This window comes from Scyliorhinus torazame, chromosome 12, assembly GCF_047496885.1.
Source record: "Scyliorhinus torazame isolate Kashiwa2021f chromosome 12, sScyTor2.1, whole genome shotgun sequence".
Classification (NCBI taxonomy): Eukaryota; Metazoa; Chordata; class Chondrichthyes; order Carcharhiniformes; family Scyliorhinidae; genus Scyliorhinus; species Scyliorhinus torazame.
Genome location: NC_092718.1, coordinates 7194804 through 7209751, shown reverse-complemented (window position 1 = coordinate 7209751; position 14948 = coordinate 7194804). Strand labels below are relative to the sequence as shown.

The 14948-nt window shown below is 46.7% G+C and overlaps 1 protein-coding gene across 1 annotated transcript in view; it reads right to left on the bottom strand.

Annotated features, from left to right (window-relative positions):
- Positions 1-14948, bottom strand: part of LOC140387373 (retinol dehydrogenase 12-like) — a 61238-nt gene that overhangs the window by 32350 nt on the left and 13940 nt on the right. The gene's annotated exons all lie outside the window — the stretch shown is intronic.

The window sequence follows — 14948 nt, the reverse complement described above, 5'->3', positions numbered from 1 at the left end:
ATTTCCTTCCCTAAAGGGCATTAGTGAACTAGATGGGTTTTTACGACAATCGATAATGGTTTCATGGTCATCATTAGACTTTTAAATCCAGATTTTTATTGAATTGAAAATTCACCATCTGCCCTAGTTGGATTCGAACCCGGGACCCCACAGCAATGCCCTGGGTCCCTGGATTGCTAGTCCAGTGACAATACCATTACATCACCGCCTCCCCTGAACTTACTTTGTAAATGTTGCGACGATTCCCGCCTCTACCAGCCTTTAGGCAGTGAGTTCCAGATTCTAACCACCTTCTGAGTGAAAAAGCTTTTCCTCAAATCCCTTCTAAACCTTCTGCCCTTTACCCCCTGGTCATTGACATTCCTTCCTACCCACTCTATCTATGCTCCTCAATTTTAATCAGGTCCCCCCTCAGCCTTCTCTGCTCCAAGGAAAACAGCCCCAACCTCTCCAGTCTCTCTTCATAGCTGAAAATTCTCCAGCCCAGGCAACATCCCAGTGAATCTCCTCTGCACCCTCTCTTGCACAATCACTTACTTCCTACACCAAACTGACTATTAGAGTTGAGAACATCTATCTAATCAACCACACACCGTGCATCATTACTGGTCAATGTGACAGTGAATGGTTTGGAGCACTGCCGGTTTCCAAATCAGTAGCTCCATTTTTCCACCCTGCCATGCTATCTCCTGCTGCTGCAAAGTTCCTTTAAGCATTGGCAAGCAGTCAAAAGCAGCACTGAGAGAAGAGAGAATAGCCTTCAGCAGGTCAGGGCAGGGGATCCAACCCTCAGATCCTAACTTTTAAATATTATCTGGAACCGCACCAGCCTGCAAGAAGCAGGTCCGAGGCAAGCGCAAATGTATAGGAAGCATCTGACTGCCATTTTAACCACATAACACGGTCAGTTCTTTTTTTAATCATTGAATAAACTGGGATTGTTCTCCCTAGAGAGACAGAGGCTGAGGGGCGATCTGATAGGTTTATACAACTATGAGGGGTATAGATAGGGTGAACAGCTGGAGGTTTTTTCCCAGGGCAGAAATGACAATTACAAGGAGGCACAACATAGAACATAGAAAATACAGCACAGAACAGGCCCTTCGGCCCACGATATTGTGCCGAACCTTTGTCCTAGATTAATCATAGATTATCATTGAATTTACAGTGCAGAAGGAGGCCATTCGGCCCTTTGAGTCTGCACCGGCTCCTGGAAAGAGCACCCTACCCAAACTCAACACCTCCACCCAACACCAAGGGCAATTTTGGACATCAAGGGCAATTTATCATTGGCCAATTCACCTAACCTGCACATCTTTGGACTGTGGGAGGAAACCGGAGCACCCCGAGGAAACCCACGCAGACACGGGGAGGACGTGCAGACTCCGCACAGACAGTAACCCAAGCCGGAATCGAAATTGGGACCCTGGAGCTGTGAAGCATTGTGCTATCCACAATGCTACCGTGCTGCCCTTAAGAACAAATAAATCTACACTATATCATTTTACCGTAATCCATGTACCTATCCAATAGCTGCTTGAAGGTCCCTAATGTTTCCGACTCAACTACTTCCACAGGCAGTGCATTCCATGCCCCCACTACTCTCTGGGTAAAGAACCTACCTCTGATATCCCTCCTATATCTTCCACCTTAAATTTATGTCCCCTTGTAATGGTTTGTTCCATTACAAGTTCAAGGTGAGGGGTAAAAAAGACTGGATGTGAACTAAAGACACGGAGTCCTTGGGGAGAGTATTGTAGTGGCGATTTGTTGACAATCACTATTGTGCTGGTTGGAATAAGGAGTGTCATGGGCAATAAGGGGCTGTTTCGATGGCTAAAGTTAACTTTGTCTTACTGGGAGCTGGGTGGGGGGGGGGGTTCGGTGTTTTTTCTGTGGTTGTTTTTCTGCTGTTTGTTTATTGGGGAATGTGATGCATTGAATATGTATGTTCAAGTGGGGAGGGGGTGAGAGAACAATGGGAAGACAGCCTGTTTGGTGCCATGGGTGGGAGCTATCAGGTCAGCTGACTCACGGAAGCACAGTGGGGGGCGAGCAGGTGATAAGCTTGAGCTTGATATGGGGGGGTTGTATTTCTGATGCTGTTACCAGGGGGGAGGGAGTTTGTGCATGAAATGAAAATTGAAAATCGCTTATTGTCACAAGTAGGCTTCAAATGAAGTTACTGCCTTGGTCTGCTTTCAAAGCCAGCGATTTAGCCCTGTGCGAAACAGCATTTGAGGGGGCTGAAGGCGGACGTGGCAATGTTACAAGAGACACACCTAAAGGTTACAGACCAGACTAGATTAAGAAAGGGGTGGGTTGGCCAAGTATTCCACTCAGGGCTGGACTCAAAAGACCAGGGGGGATAGCGATGTTGATTAATAAACGGGTGGCATTCGAGGTAGGGAGAATCGTGTCAGACACGGGGGCAGGTACATAATGGTGAATGGGAAGCTGGAGGGGGTGCGGGTGGTACTCGTGAACATATATGCTCCGAATTGTGACTATATGGAATTTATGAGGCAGGTGTTAGGTAAGATCCCAGACTTAGAATCACATAACCTGATCATGGGAGGAGACTTCAACACAGTCATTGATCCGGAATTGGACCAGTCAAAAATCCAGGACAGGGAGGAGGCTGGCTGCGGCAAAGGAATTGAAGGGGTTTATGGAACAGGTGGGGGGAGTAGTCCCATGGAGGTTTACACGGCCACGGGCGAAGGAGTTTTCTTTTTTCTCCCACGTCCACAAGGTAAACTCTCGGATCGACATTTTTGTTCTGAGCAGGGCTCTAATACAGAGGGTGGTGGATACTGAGTACTCGGCAATCGCAGTGTCGGATCATGCCCCGCACTGGATGGATCTACTGGTTAGTGTGGAGAGAGGGCAACGCCTGCTGTGAAGACTGGATAAGGGGTTGCTAGCAGACGAGGCGGTCTGTGGGCGGGTGAACAAGTCCATCCAGAACTACCTGGAAACAAATGATACGGGGGGAGGTCTCTGAAGCAACGGTCTGGGAAGCTTTGAAGGCAGTGGTCAAGGGGAATTAATCTCGATACGGGCCCACAGAGAAAAGGTGGAATGGGCTGAGAGTGATAGGTTAGTTGAGGAGATACTCCAGGTGGACGGGAGATACCCGGGAGGCCCCGGACACGGGGCTACTGTGGGAGCAGCGGAGGTTACAGGTGGAGTTTGGGCTGTTGACTACAGGGATGGCGGTGGAACAGCGAAGGAAGGCAAGAGGGGTGATCTAGGAGTATGGGGAAAGGCAAGCAGAATATTAGCGCACCAGCTCAGAAAAAGAGAGGCGGCCAGGGAGATTGGGAGATTAAGAGTAGAGGTGGGAATACGGTCCTGGACCCAGTGGGGGTGAGTGAGGTGTTTAAGGACTTTTACAGCAAATGATATGAGTCGGAACCCCCGGCTGGGATTGAGGGGATGAGGCAGTTTTTGGGTCAATTGAGATTCCGGAGGGTGGATGAGGATCTGGTGGAAGGGCTGGGAGTCCCAATTGAAATTGAGGAAATAATGGAGGGGTTGGGGGGCATGCAGTCGGGCAAGGCCCCGGGACCAGATGGCTACCCGGTGGAATACGATAAGAAGTTTTTGGAGATATTGAGCCCACTGCTGGTGAGGACATTTAATGAAGCAAGAGAGAAGGGAGTCCTGCCACAACCATGTCACAGGCCTCGAAGGGAGAAGGATCCAGAGCAATGCGGGTCATACAGGCCGATTTCTCGACTGAATGTGGATGCCAAACTGCTGGCTAAGATACTGGCCACAAGGATAGAGGATTGTGTCCCTGGGGTGATAGGGGAAGACCAGACAGGATTTGTAAAGGGCAGGCACCTCACGGCCAATGTTCGAAGGCTTTAAATGTTATTATGATGCCCTCAGAAGGAGAGGAGATGGAAGTGGTGGTCGTGATGGATGCGGAGAAGACGTTTGATCGGGTGGAGTGGGATTACCTGTGGGTGGTGTTGGGACGGTTTGGGTTTGGTGAGGGCTTCATTAACTGGGTACAGTTGCTCTATCAAGCACCAGTAGCGAACGTGCGTATGAACCGGTTGAGGTCGGGGGTATTTCAACTACACCGAGGGACGAGACAAGGGTGTCCCCTCTCCCCGCTACTGTTTGCTCTGGCCATAGAGCCATTGGTCATGGCGTTAAGAACCTCTAGGAAACGGAAAGAGCTGGTTCGGTGGTGGGGGGGGGGGGGGGGGGGGGGGGGGAGCATCGTGTCTCACTTTACGCAGATGGCCTGGTCGTGTATATTTGAGACCCGTTGGAGGGGATGGGGGAAGTTATGCGGATCCTAGGGGAATTTGGTAATTTTTCGTGGTATAAATTGAACATGGGGAAAAGAGAGATGTGCATGATACAGGCGAGAGGGCAGGAGAAGAACAGGCGAACTAGGAACAGGAGTAGGCCATCTGGCCCCTCGAGCCTGCTCCGCCATTCAACGAGATCATGGCTGATCATTGTGGGCTCAGCTCCACTCTCCGGCCCGCACACCATATCCCCGAATCCCTTGATTCTTTAGAAAGGTATCTATCTTTTTCTTAAAAACGTTTAAAGGAGCCTCAACTGCTTCACAGGGCAAGGAATTCCAGAGATTCACAACCCTTTGGGTGAAGAAGTTCCTCCTACACTCCGTCCTAAATCTACTTCCCCTTATTTTGAGGCTATGCCCCCTAGTTCTGCTTTCCCCGACCAGTGGAAACAACCTGCCCGCATCTATCCCATCTATTCCCTTCATAATTTTATATGTTTCAATAAGATCCCCCCGCATCCTTCTAAACTCCAAATTTCTAAAGTCCCAGTCGACTCAACCTCTCGTCATAATCTAATCCCCTCAACTCTGGGATCAACCTAGTGAATCTCCTCTGCACTCCCTCCAGTGCCAATATGTCCTTTCTCAGGTAAGGAAACCAAAACTGAACACAATACTCCAGATGTGGCCTCACCAACACCTTATACAATTGCAGCATAACCTCCCTAGTCTTGAACTCCATCCCTCTAGCAATGAAAGACAAAACTCGATTAGCCTTCTTAATCACCTGTTGCACCTGCACACCAACATTTTGCGACTCGTGCACCAGCACACCCAGGTCCCTCTGCACAGCAGCATGTTTTAACATCTTACCGTTTAAATAATAATCCATTCTGCCGTGGGATGAACCATTTAGGACAGAGATGAGGAGAGATTTCTTCACCCAAAGGTGATGAGCCTGTAGAATTCGCGACCACAGAAAGCAATTGAGACCAAACTTTGTATGTTTTCAAGAAGGGGTTAGATTTAGCATGGGGCTAAAAGGATGAAAGGATATGGGGGGAAAGCAATAACAGGTTACGGATTGGCATATCAGCCATGATCATAATGAATGGCGGAGTAGGCTCAAAGGGCCGAATGGCCTCCTCCAGCTCCTATTTTCTATGTTCAGACATAGTATTCAATATTTTAAATGTGACAGCCTTCTATCCCACAAGATGATGATTTGCACCGTGGTGGTCAACTCTGTTAGAACCATTAAACTGCTTGGTGTGATTCCGGAGCCTCAATCTGGCATGGCAGTCTCTCCGGCAGTCTCTCAGTCATATTTTTTGCAGAGGAAGACAATGGACTTGGAAGGTGCAGGATTCACTAGCCTACGCTTTCTCTGGGCCTTCTTCTCAGTCAACTGAGGTTTCCATTTCTGCCCATCTCTCCCAATGCCCTTCCAAACAGTCAACGTCCAGAGGCCACAGCCATCACTGACCGTCTCCCAGTTGTCAATGTCCAGATCTTCATATTTCATTTGCAGGGGTCTTTGCAATGAAGGCATGGACACCCAGGAAATCATGTACCAGTTCATTATTCAGACGGTCTTTGGACATATCGGGCTGGCCTCCGTCCAATGAACATGAGCAAGCAGCAGAGATGTTTTTGACTTAGCAATGAGTGTTGTTTTCAGCAAGATTGCTGGTGATTGTGGAGCCTGGATATGTGAAGCCATCAACAACCTTCAGTGTTTCAATGCCAATGCTGGTAGATGGCAGTTTTGACAACATCCTAGACCATGAAACATTCTTCCAGATGCTGACATTCAATTCAAACACTATGCAGGCGGGAGAGGGCTCTCCGTTTGAACATGTTTCTTGGTAAGGAATGTTAGTGCAGCATTGCCAACATTGAGCAATTCCCTGATGAGAATTTGGCACAAATTTGTCTTGGACCTCAGGCGAATAGGTTGGGCAGCTTTCTGTCAGTTCTGGCAGGTGAGTAAACACCCTCTGTTGATGGTCTAAATGCACATGACAGCAGCCAAGTGCAGAATGTGTCAAAGAGTCTTGGTGTCAAAACACAACCCTGTTTCACTGCGCCGTGGATTTCAAGGGAGCCTATTGCCCTGTCACGCTGGCCTTGCTCACCATGTTATCATGGAACCACATTGAACAGCTTCGGTGGACGGCCACTTTTCTCTGGAAACCTAAGCAGATCAGGTGGTTGAACCTTGGTGAGATTGATGAAGGCAATGTTTAGGGATCTCTTTTGTTCGCAGCATGCTTGACTGAGAAGACGTCATTTGTCGACATTCCAGTTCTGAAACCACACTGGGATTCAGGCAGATGTGTTCAGCCAGGATCTGTAGTCCGACGAGGATAATGCGCATTTCCCAGGATTCTCAACAGGGAGATACCTCGATGGTTGTTGTAATTGCCGTGGTCACCCTTATTCTTGTACAGAATCACAATCTTTGCATCGCCCCTATCCTGGGGCATTAACCCTACCCCCCAGCAGGCAAATGTTCATGCAGATGCTGCTGGAGGGACAGTTTCCAAACATTTGACAAAAGCTGCATAGCATCAGCAACTGAACTTTGCACATAGAAAGCGAGACAATAGCTTTGCTAAGCTCCTCCACTGTGGGCTTGGTGTACAGATGTGCCTGTCTTGGTGCGTGCTCTCCCTAGAATATAACTCAAGGTAACATCCCACATTCTCTCTAACTGTTCATTGCAGTCGGTGGAATCTCTCCTGCCTTTGTTTTCAAAGAAGTCATTTTCTTTGTTAATGGACCTGCTGCCTTTTAGATCTATTATGATCCCAGACCAGATCCCAACAGTGGCTAGGATATGGAACAGAAACCCCAATATTTTATTTTAGTTTTGTGAGACTGTGAGGAAAGGATACTTCGCTCCAGGAGTGATTTCACACAGAATAGGGATATAGTAAATTAAAACAAACTTTATTACTAACACAGGACTAAAATCTCTCCAACATCACACAAGAAAATAGCTTACAATTACCCCTTAAACAATGCTGATCAATACAGTGACACAATAACCCTTAACTGCTATCTTTACTCCCACTCAAACAACAAAACCATCTCAGCTCTCAATCCACTTTTAAATACAGTTAGCACTCAGGAATACTTGCTGGATAGGGATTTCTTGGATACTCCACTTTCAGAAAGAGAGATCTGCTTTAAAGAGACCTGACACCCTGTCAGAATAATGCAGAATCTCTGACAGTAATTCTTCAGAAACCTTCTCAGCTCACCCTCCAGCCAAAGAAAGTAAAACTCTGAAAACCTTAAACCGACTGCATCCAACCTTGGTTCCTCCCATTAACTACATCATCTCACTAAGCTGAAAACAATGTCTCTAATTAACTGCTCCGCAGGGAACTCTCTTTACTATAAATTAAAAGTCCATTAGCCCAAACTTTTATGATGTTTTAATTGCACTTCTGGCTCCAAAGAACCGAGCTGTCTTTCAAACCAGGATTCTAAAAAACATGATTACAGCAATCACACACACCAACTCAGGCTTTTAACCCTTACTGCACCAAATACAAATAATGAAATTCCAACATTCATCACAGACCTCTTCCTGTGTGTCCATAGGATTCAGTATTCTGGCCAAGCTGGAACATTACGTCACATGGCTCTTAGCCCATTCAAATTTTTATCAGGTCTCTCTCGTTAAATAGTGCACTGCTTGGCTTCAGTGTCAGGTTTCACCACAGTGATGTTAGCCTCGAAGCAGTCAGCAATTTTCTGCTCACGCTTTTGATCTATTGGGTGTGTGGTTTTGTAGATGGCATCTCGAAGTATGTTCCATCTCATTTCTGCTCTCTAGTGCGGGATTAAGACCATAAGACATAGGAGTGGAAGCAAGGCCATTCGGCCCATCGAGTCCACTCCACCATTCAATCATGGCTGATTTCAGCTCCATTTACCCGCTCTCTCTCCATAGCCCTTAATTCCTTGAGAAATCAAGAATTTATCAACTTCTGTCTTAAAGACACTCAACGTCCCGGCCTCCACCGCCCTCTGTGGCAATGAATTCCACAGACCCACCACTCTCTGGCTGAAGAAATTTCTCCTCATCTCTGTTCTAAAGTGACTCCCTTTTATTCTAAGGCTGTGCCCCCGGGTCCTAGTCTCCCCTGCTAATGGAAACAACTTCCCTACATCGACCCTTTCTAAGCCATTCATTATCTTGTAAGTTTCTATTAGATCTCCCCTCAACCTCCTAAACTCCAATGAATATAATCCCAGGATCCTCAGACGTTCATCGTATGTTAGGCCTACCATTCCTGGGATCATTCGTGTGAATCTCTGCTGGACCCGCTCCAGTGCCAGTATGTCCTTCCTGAGGTGTGGGGCCCAAGATTGCTCACAGTATTCTAAATGGGGCCTAACTAATGCTTTATAAAGCTTCAGAAGTACATCCCTGCTTTTATATTCCAAGCCTCTTGAGATAAATGACAACACTGCATTTGCTTTCTTAATTACGGACTCAACCTGCAAGTTTACATTTAGAGAATCCTGGACTAGGACTCCCAAGTCCCTTTGCACTTCAGCATTATGAATTTTGTCACCGTTTAGAAAATAGTCCATGCCTCTATTCTTTTTTCCAAGTGCAAGACCTCGCACTTGCCCACGTTGAATTTCATCAGCCATTTCTTGGACCACTCTCCTTATTTTACTCAGCAGTCTCCCATGAGGCACCTTATCAAAGGCCTTTTGGAAGTCAAGATAGATAACATCCATTGGCTCTTCTTGATCTAACCTATTTGTTATCTCTTCAAAGAACTCTAACAGGTTTGTCAGGCACGACCTCCCCTTACTAAATCCACGCTGACTTGTCCTAATCCGACCCTGCACTTCCAAGAATTTAGAAATCCTTAACAATGGATTCTAGAATCTTGCCAACAACCGAGGTTAGGCTAATTGGCCTATAATTTTCCATCTTTTTCCTTGTTCCCTTCTTGAACAGGGGGGTTACAACAGCGATTTTCCAATCCTCTGGGAGTTTCCCTGACTCCAGTGACTTTTGAAAGATCATAACTAACGCCTCCACTATTTCTTCAGCTATCTCTTTTAGAACTCTAGGATGTAGCCCATCTGGGCCCGGGGATTTATCAATTTTTAGACCTCTTAGTTTCTCTAGCACTTTCTCCTTTGTGATGACTACCATATTCAACTCTGCCCCCCGACTCTCCGGAATTGTTGGGATATTACTCATGTCTTCTACTGTGAAGACTGACGCAAAGTACCTATTCAGTTCCTCAGCTATTTCCTTGTCTCCCATCACAAAATTACCAGCGTCATTTTGGAGCGGCCCAATGTCAACTTTTGCCTCCCGTTTGTTTTTAATGTATTTAAAGAAACTGTTACTATCATTCCTAATGTTACTGGCTAGCCTACCTTCAAATTTGATCCTCTCTTTCCTTATTTCTCTCTTTGTTATCCTCTGTTTGTTTTTGTAGCCTTCCCAATCTTCTGACTTCCCACTACTCTTTGCCACATTATAGGCTTTCTCTTTTGCTTTGATGCATTCCCTAACTTCCTTTGTCAGCCATGGCTGCCTAATCCCCCCTCTGATAACCTTTCTTTTCTTTGGGATGAACCTCTGTACTGTGTCCTCAATTACTCCCAGAAACTCCTGCCATTGCTGTTCTACTGTCTTTCCCACTAGGCTCTGCTCCCAGTTGATTTTCGTCAGTTCCTCCCTCATGCCCCTGTAGTTACCTTTATTTAACTGTAACACCTTTACATCTGATTCTACCTTCTTTCTTTCAAATTGGAGATTGAATTCGACCATATTATGATCACTGCCTCCTAAGTGCTCCCTTACTTTAAGATCTTTAATCAAGCCTGGCTCATTACATAACACTAAGTCCAGAATGGCCTGTTCCCTCGTGGGCTCCATCATAAGCTGTTCCAAAAAGCCCTGCTGTAAACATTCAATGAATTCCCTTTCCTTGGGTCCACTGGCAGCATTATTTATCCAGTCCATCTGCATATTGAAGTCCCCCATGATCACTGTGACCTTGCCTTTCTGACATGCACTTTCTATTTCGTGGTGCATTTTGTGCCCCCAGTCCTGACCACTGTTAGGAGGCCTGTACATAACTCCCATTATGGTTTTTTTGCCTTTGTGGTTCCTCAACTCTACCCACACAGACTCCACATCATCTGACCCTATGTCGTTTAGTGCTATTGATTTAATTTCATTCCTAATTAACAAGGCAACCCCACCCCCTCTGCCCACCTCTCTGTCTTTTCGATAGGTTGTGAATCCCTGGATGTTTAAATGTCAGTCCTGAACCCCCTGCAACCATGTCTCTGTGATGCCTACCACATCATACCTGCCAGTCACAATCTGGGCCACAAGCTCATCTACCTTGTTCCGTACACTGCGCGCATTTAAATATAGCACCTTTAATTCTCTAATGACCGTCCCTTTTTGTTTTCTTAGTGTGGTGGACCTTGGTTTACTGAGCCTTTCCATACACTGTCATATTTTGTGGGATGGGGACAATCGTAACCACTCGAGTTTTGTCTGTTCGTGTTTTTTTATATTCCTAAGCAGCTACGCTCCCCGCTGATTACTTCATCTCTTGGTTCCCTGACTTTCCCTTCCCCCCCAATCTTTAGTTTAAAGTCCTATTGACCACCCTATTTACTCTTTTCGCCAGAACACTGGTCCCAGCTCGGTTCAGGTGGAGACCATCCCAACGGTATAGGTCCCCCCTGTCCCAAAACTGATGCCAGTGTCCCATGAAAAGGAACCCCTCATTCCCACACCACTCTTTCAGCCACATGTTAACTTCCCTTATTCTTGCCTCCCTATGCCAATTTGCCAGGCAGCACCTGTTTAATCAAGTTGAGGAGCAGTTGATTTTTAATCCGGGGAGGCAGTATGCTGGGATTGATACTGGGACAGCATTTCTGCTTTAAATGAAACAGTCAGCAGTTAGGAAGGCAAATGTAATGTTCGCATTCATGTCGAGAGGGCTAGAATACAAGACCAAGGATGTACTACTGAGGCCATATAAGGCTCTAGTCAGACCCCATTTGGAGTATTGTGAGCAGTTTTGGGCCCTGTATCTAAGGAAGGATGTGCTGGCCTTGGAAAGGGTCCAGAGGAGGTTCACAAGAATGATCCCTGGAATGAAGAGCTTGTCGTATGAGGAATGGTTGAGGACTCTGGGTCTGTACTCGTTGGAGTTTAGAAGGATAAGGGGGGGGGGGGGGGATCTTATTGAGGGGGGGGCTCTTATTGAAACTTACAGGAACGTGGAGAGGATGTTTCCATGTGTAGGAAAAACTAGAATCCGAGGACACAATCTCAGACTAAAGGGACAATCCTTTAAAACAGAGATGAGGAGGAATTTCTTCAGCCAGAGGGTGGTGAATCTGTGGAACTCTTGCCACAGAAGGCTGTGGAGGCCAAATCACCGAGTGCCTTTATTAATAAGGGGATCAGGGATTATTTGGGGGGGGGGGCGCAGAGGCAGGAGAATGGGGATGAGAAAATTATCAGCCATGATTTAATGGCAGAGCAGACTTGATGGGACGAGTGTCCCAATTCTGCTCCTATGTCTTATGGTCTTATCTTCAAGGGTTGCATCCTAACCCATGTCTTGCGAAAGAATGAAAGGTTTTGTCGATACCGGTTGTGGTGTGCCTGCGGACTGAGACAACAAAGCCTGCAATCGGTGCTCTGCGGCAAGTAGTTTAACTCTGGAATAACAGTACACCTCTAACCATACATTTAAAAATATTCCAAAAAAAACACTGGTGTGCGAGATACTGTTGGCCACACACAACCACACCTCTCGCCTGAAAGGCAAACAAACATTGTTGGAAAGTTTATCACTTGAAAGTGAAGTTTACTTTAAACAGTTAAATGTATTGCAGCCTGTCACATTGTTACATTCAGCTTACAACATGGGAGGTTGTTGCGATTTAAAAAAATATTTCAGATAACAGTGAACTCTGCTGTTACTCAGATAAGGCGAATAAAAGCAAATAGTGTTGCAAGATCAGTGTACCAATCAATAATAGTGATCGGGCATGTCTTCACTGAAACAATACAATAACATTTAATCACCAAAATTATAAACACATGCTGTAATACGGAATTAAAAAGTGCAAAAGCTGCAAACCTACAATGGCAGAAGCCCTCAATAGGGCTGGCAGCATTCAGGGAGTGAATGATGTCGGGCCAATGGTTCAGGTTGAGCAATTATCGTCAGAATTCATTACTCTGAAATCTATTTCAACAAATGCTGCCTGACCTGCTGTCTCCCCAGCAGTTTGGCTGTTATTAGGAATACACTATCGGTGTATACACAGGTGGATGTTCTGGTCACAGTGCATGGGTGGAAAGACTTGGCATGCTCTCCACTTTGTGTATGTTCGCTTCTCAATTAGCTCCATTGCTGTCTAGCAACAATGCAAAAAGGAGAGCCAAATGTGCCTTTATATATTCAGTCATGGAACATGGGCATCACTGGCTAGGACGGAACTTATTATCCATCCTTAATTGCCCTCGAAAAGGTGGTGGTGAGCTGCCTTCTTGAACATGCAGTGCATGTGTAGGCACACCCACAGTGTGCTGTTCAGGAGGGAGTTCTTGGATTTTGAGATAGTGACAGTGAAGGAACAGCGATATAGTTCCATGTCAGAATGGGCGTGGGGCTTCCATGCACCTGGGGGGGGGGTGCTTGCATGTGGGCCAGTTATGTGCATGGGGGCGTGCAGTTGTGTGTGTGGGGGTGAGGATCTGCTGTTGTATACGAGAGGGATGTTTTTGAGTGAAACTACATGCGTCGGGGAGGGGTGTGCATGTGTCTGTGTACCTGTATTTGGGAGGGGTGCGGGGTGTGTGTGTTGGGGGGGGGGGGTGTTGGGGGTGTGTGGTGTACTCGTGTGCAGTATGAGAGCAGTGTTTATGTACATGTGTGTGTGGTTGTGGAGTCTGCCTGGGGTGTTGGGTGTGGATTTTTTTCTCAACGAATCAAAACTGTTCTAAATAACAACACCTCCTCCACGATAGTCCTCAATACTGGCGCCCCACAAGGCTCTGTACTTTGGTTTAGCACAGTGGGCTAAGACAGCTGGCTTGTAATGCAAAACAAGACCAACAGCGCAGGTTCAATTCCCGTACCGGCCTCCCCGGACAGGCACCGGAATGTGGCGACTAGGGGCTTTTCACAGTAACGTCATTGAAGCCTACTTGTGACAATAAGCGATTATTAATATTACTCTACTCCCTGTACACACACTACTGTGTGGCAAAATTTGGTTCCAACTGCATCTACAAGTTTGCTGACGACACGACCAGAGTGGGTCGGATCTCGAACGACGAGGAGTCAGAATACAGGAGGGAGATAGAGAACCCAGTCCATCACACAAACCTGCCTCACATCCATCGACTTTATCTACACCTCCCCTACGCCTTCGGAAAGCGGGCAACATAATCAAAGACCCCTCCCACCCGGCTTACTCACTCTTCCAACTTCTTCCATCGGGCAGGAGACACAGAAGTCTGAGAACACGCACGAACAGACTCAAAAACAGCTTCTTCCCCGCTGTTACCAGACTCCTAAATGACCCTCTTATGGACTGACCTCATTAACACTACACCCTGTATGCTTCACCCGATGCCGGTGTTTATGTAGTTACATTGTATACCTTGTGTTGCCTTATTATGTATTTTCTTTATTCCGTTTTCTTCCCATGTATTTGATGATCTGTTGAGCTGCTCGCAGAAAAATACTTTTCACTGTACCTCGGTACACATAACAATAAACAAATCCAATCCAAACCTCGGTACAAGTGGCAATAAATAAATCCAATATTTCCATAAATTGAGGTCTGAGCTTTTAGTTTAAGATGGCAGATGAGTTTTTGATTTGTATCGGTAACCAAACAGCATTTCAACTACTTGCTTCGCACGCAGACCGTCTGCAACAGGGCATTGCAGTGTACTTTCCAGCTGTTATACATTCTTGACATGGTTGAAATTGGTACCGCTCGTTCTCAGATGTATATTTGAGCAGGTGAACCAATAAGCCTGATTAAACAGGGTTTCTATGGCTTCATCTGCAAAAGATATCTTTGGATCATACAGACCCATTTCACTGCTGAACGTGGATGCGAAAATACTCGCAAAGGTCCTGGCCAAAAGGCTGGAGGGCTGCGTACCAGAGGTGGTCGCAGAGGACCAAACCGGCTTTGTCAAGGGTAGGCAGCTCACAGCGAACATCAGGCGGCTGCTGAACGTAATAATGACCCCCTCTGGGGAGAGAACACCAGAGGTGATCGTCTCCCTGGACGCAGAAAAGGCCTTCGACAGAGTCGAATGGAAATACCTCCTCGAGGTACTGGAACGTTTTGGGCTAGGAGCGGGATTCACCGCCTGGGTGAGGCTCTTGTACAACGCTCCCAAAGCGAGCGTCCGAACTAACACCACCAGCTCTAAATACTTCCAGCTACAGAGGGGAACAAGACAGGGCTGCCCCCTGTCCCCACTCTTGTTCGCGCTAGCCATCGAACCCCTGGGGATAGCCCTGCGGGACGCGAAAAGCTGGAAGGGAATCCGGAGAGGAGACAGAGAGCACAGAGTCTCACTCTATGCAGGTGACCTGCTCCTCTATGTCTC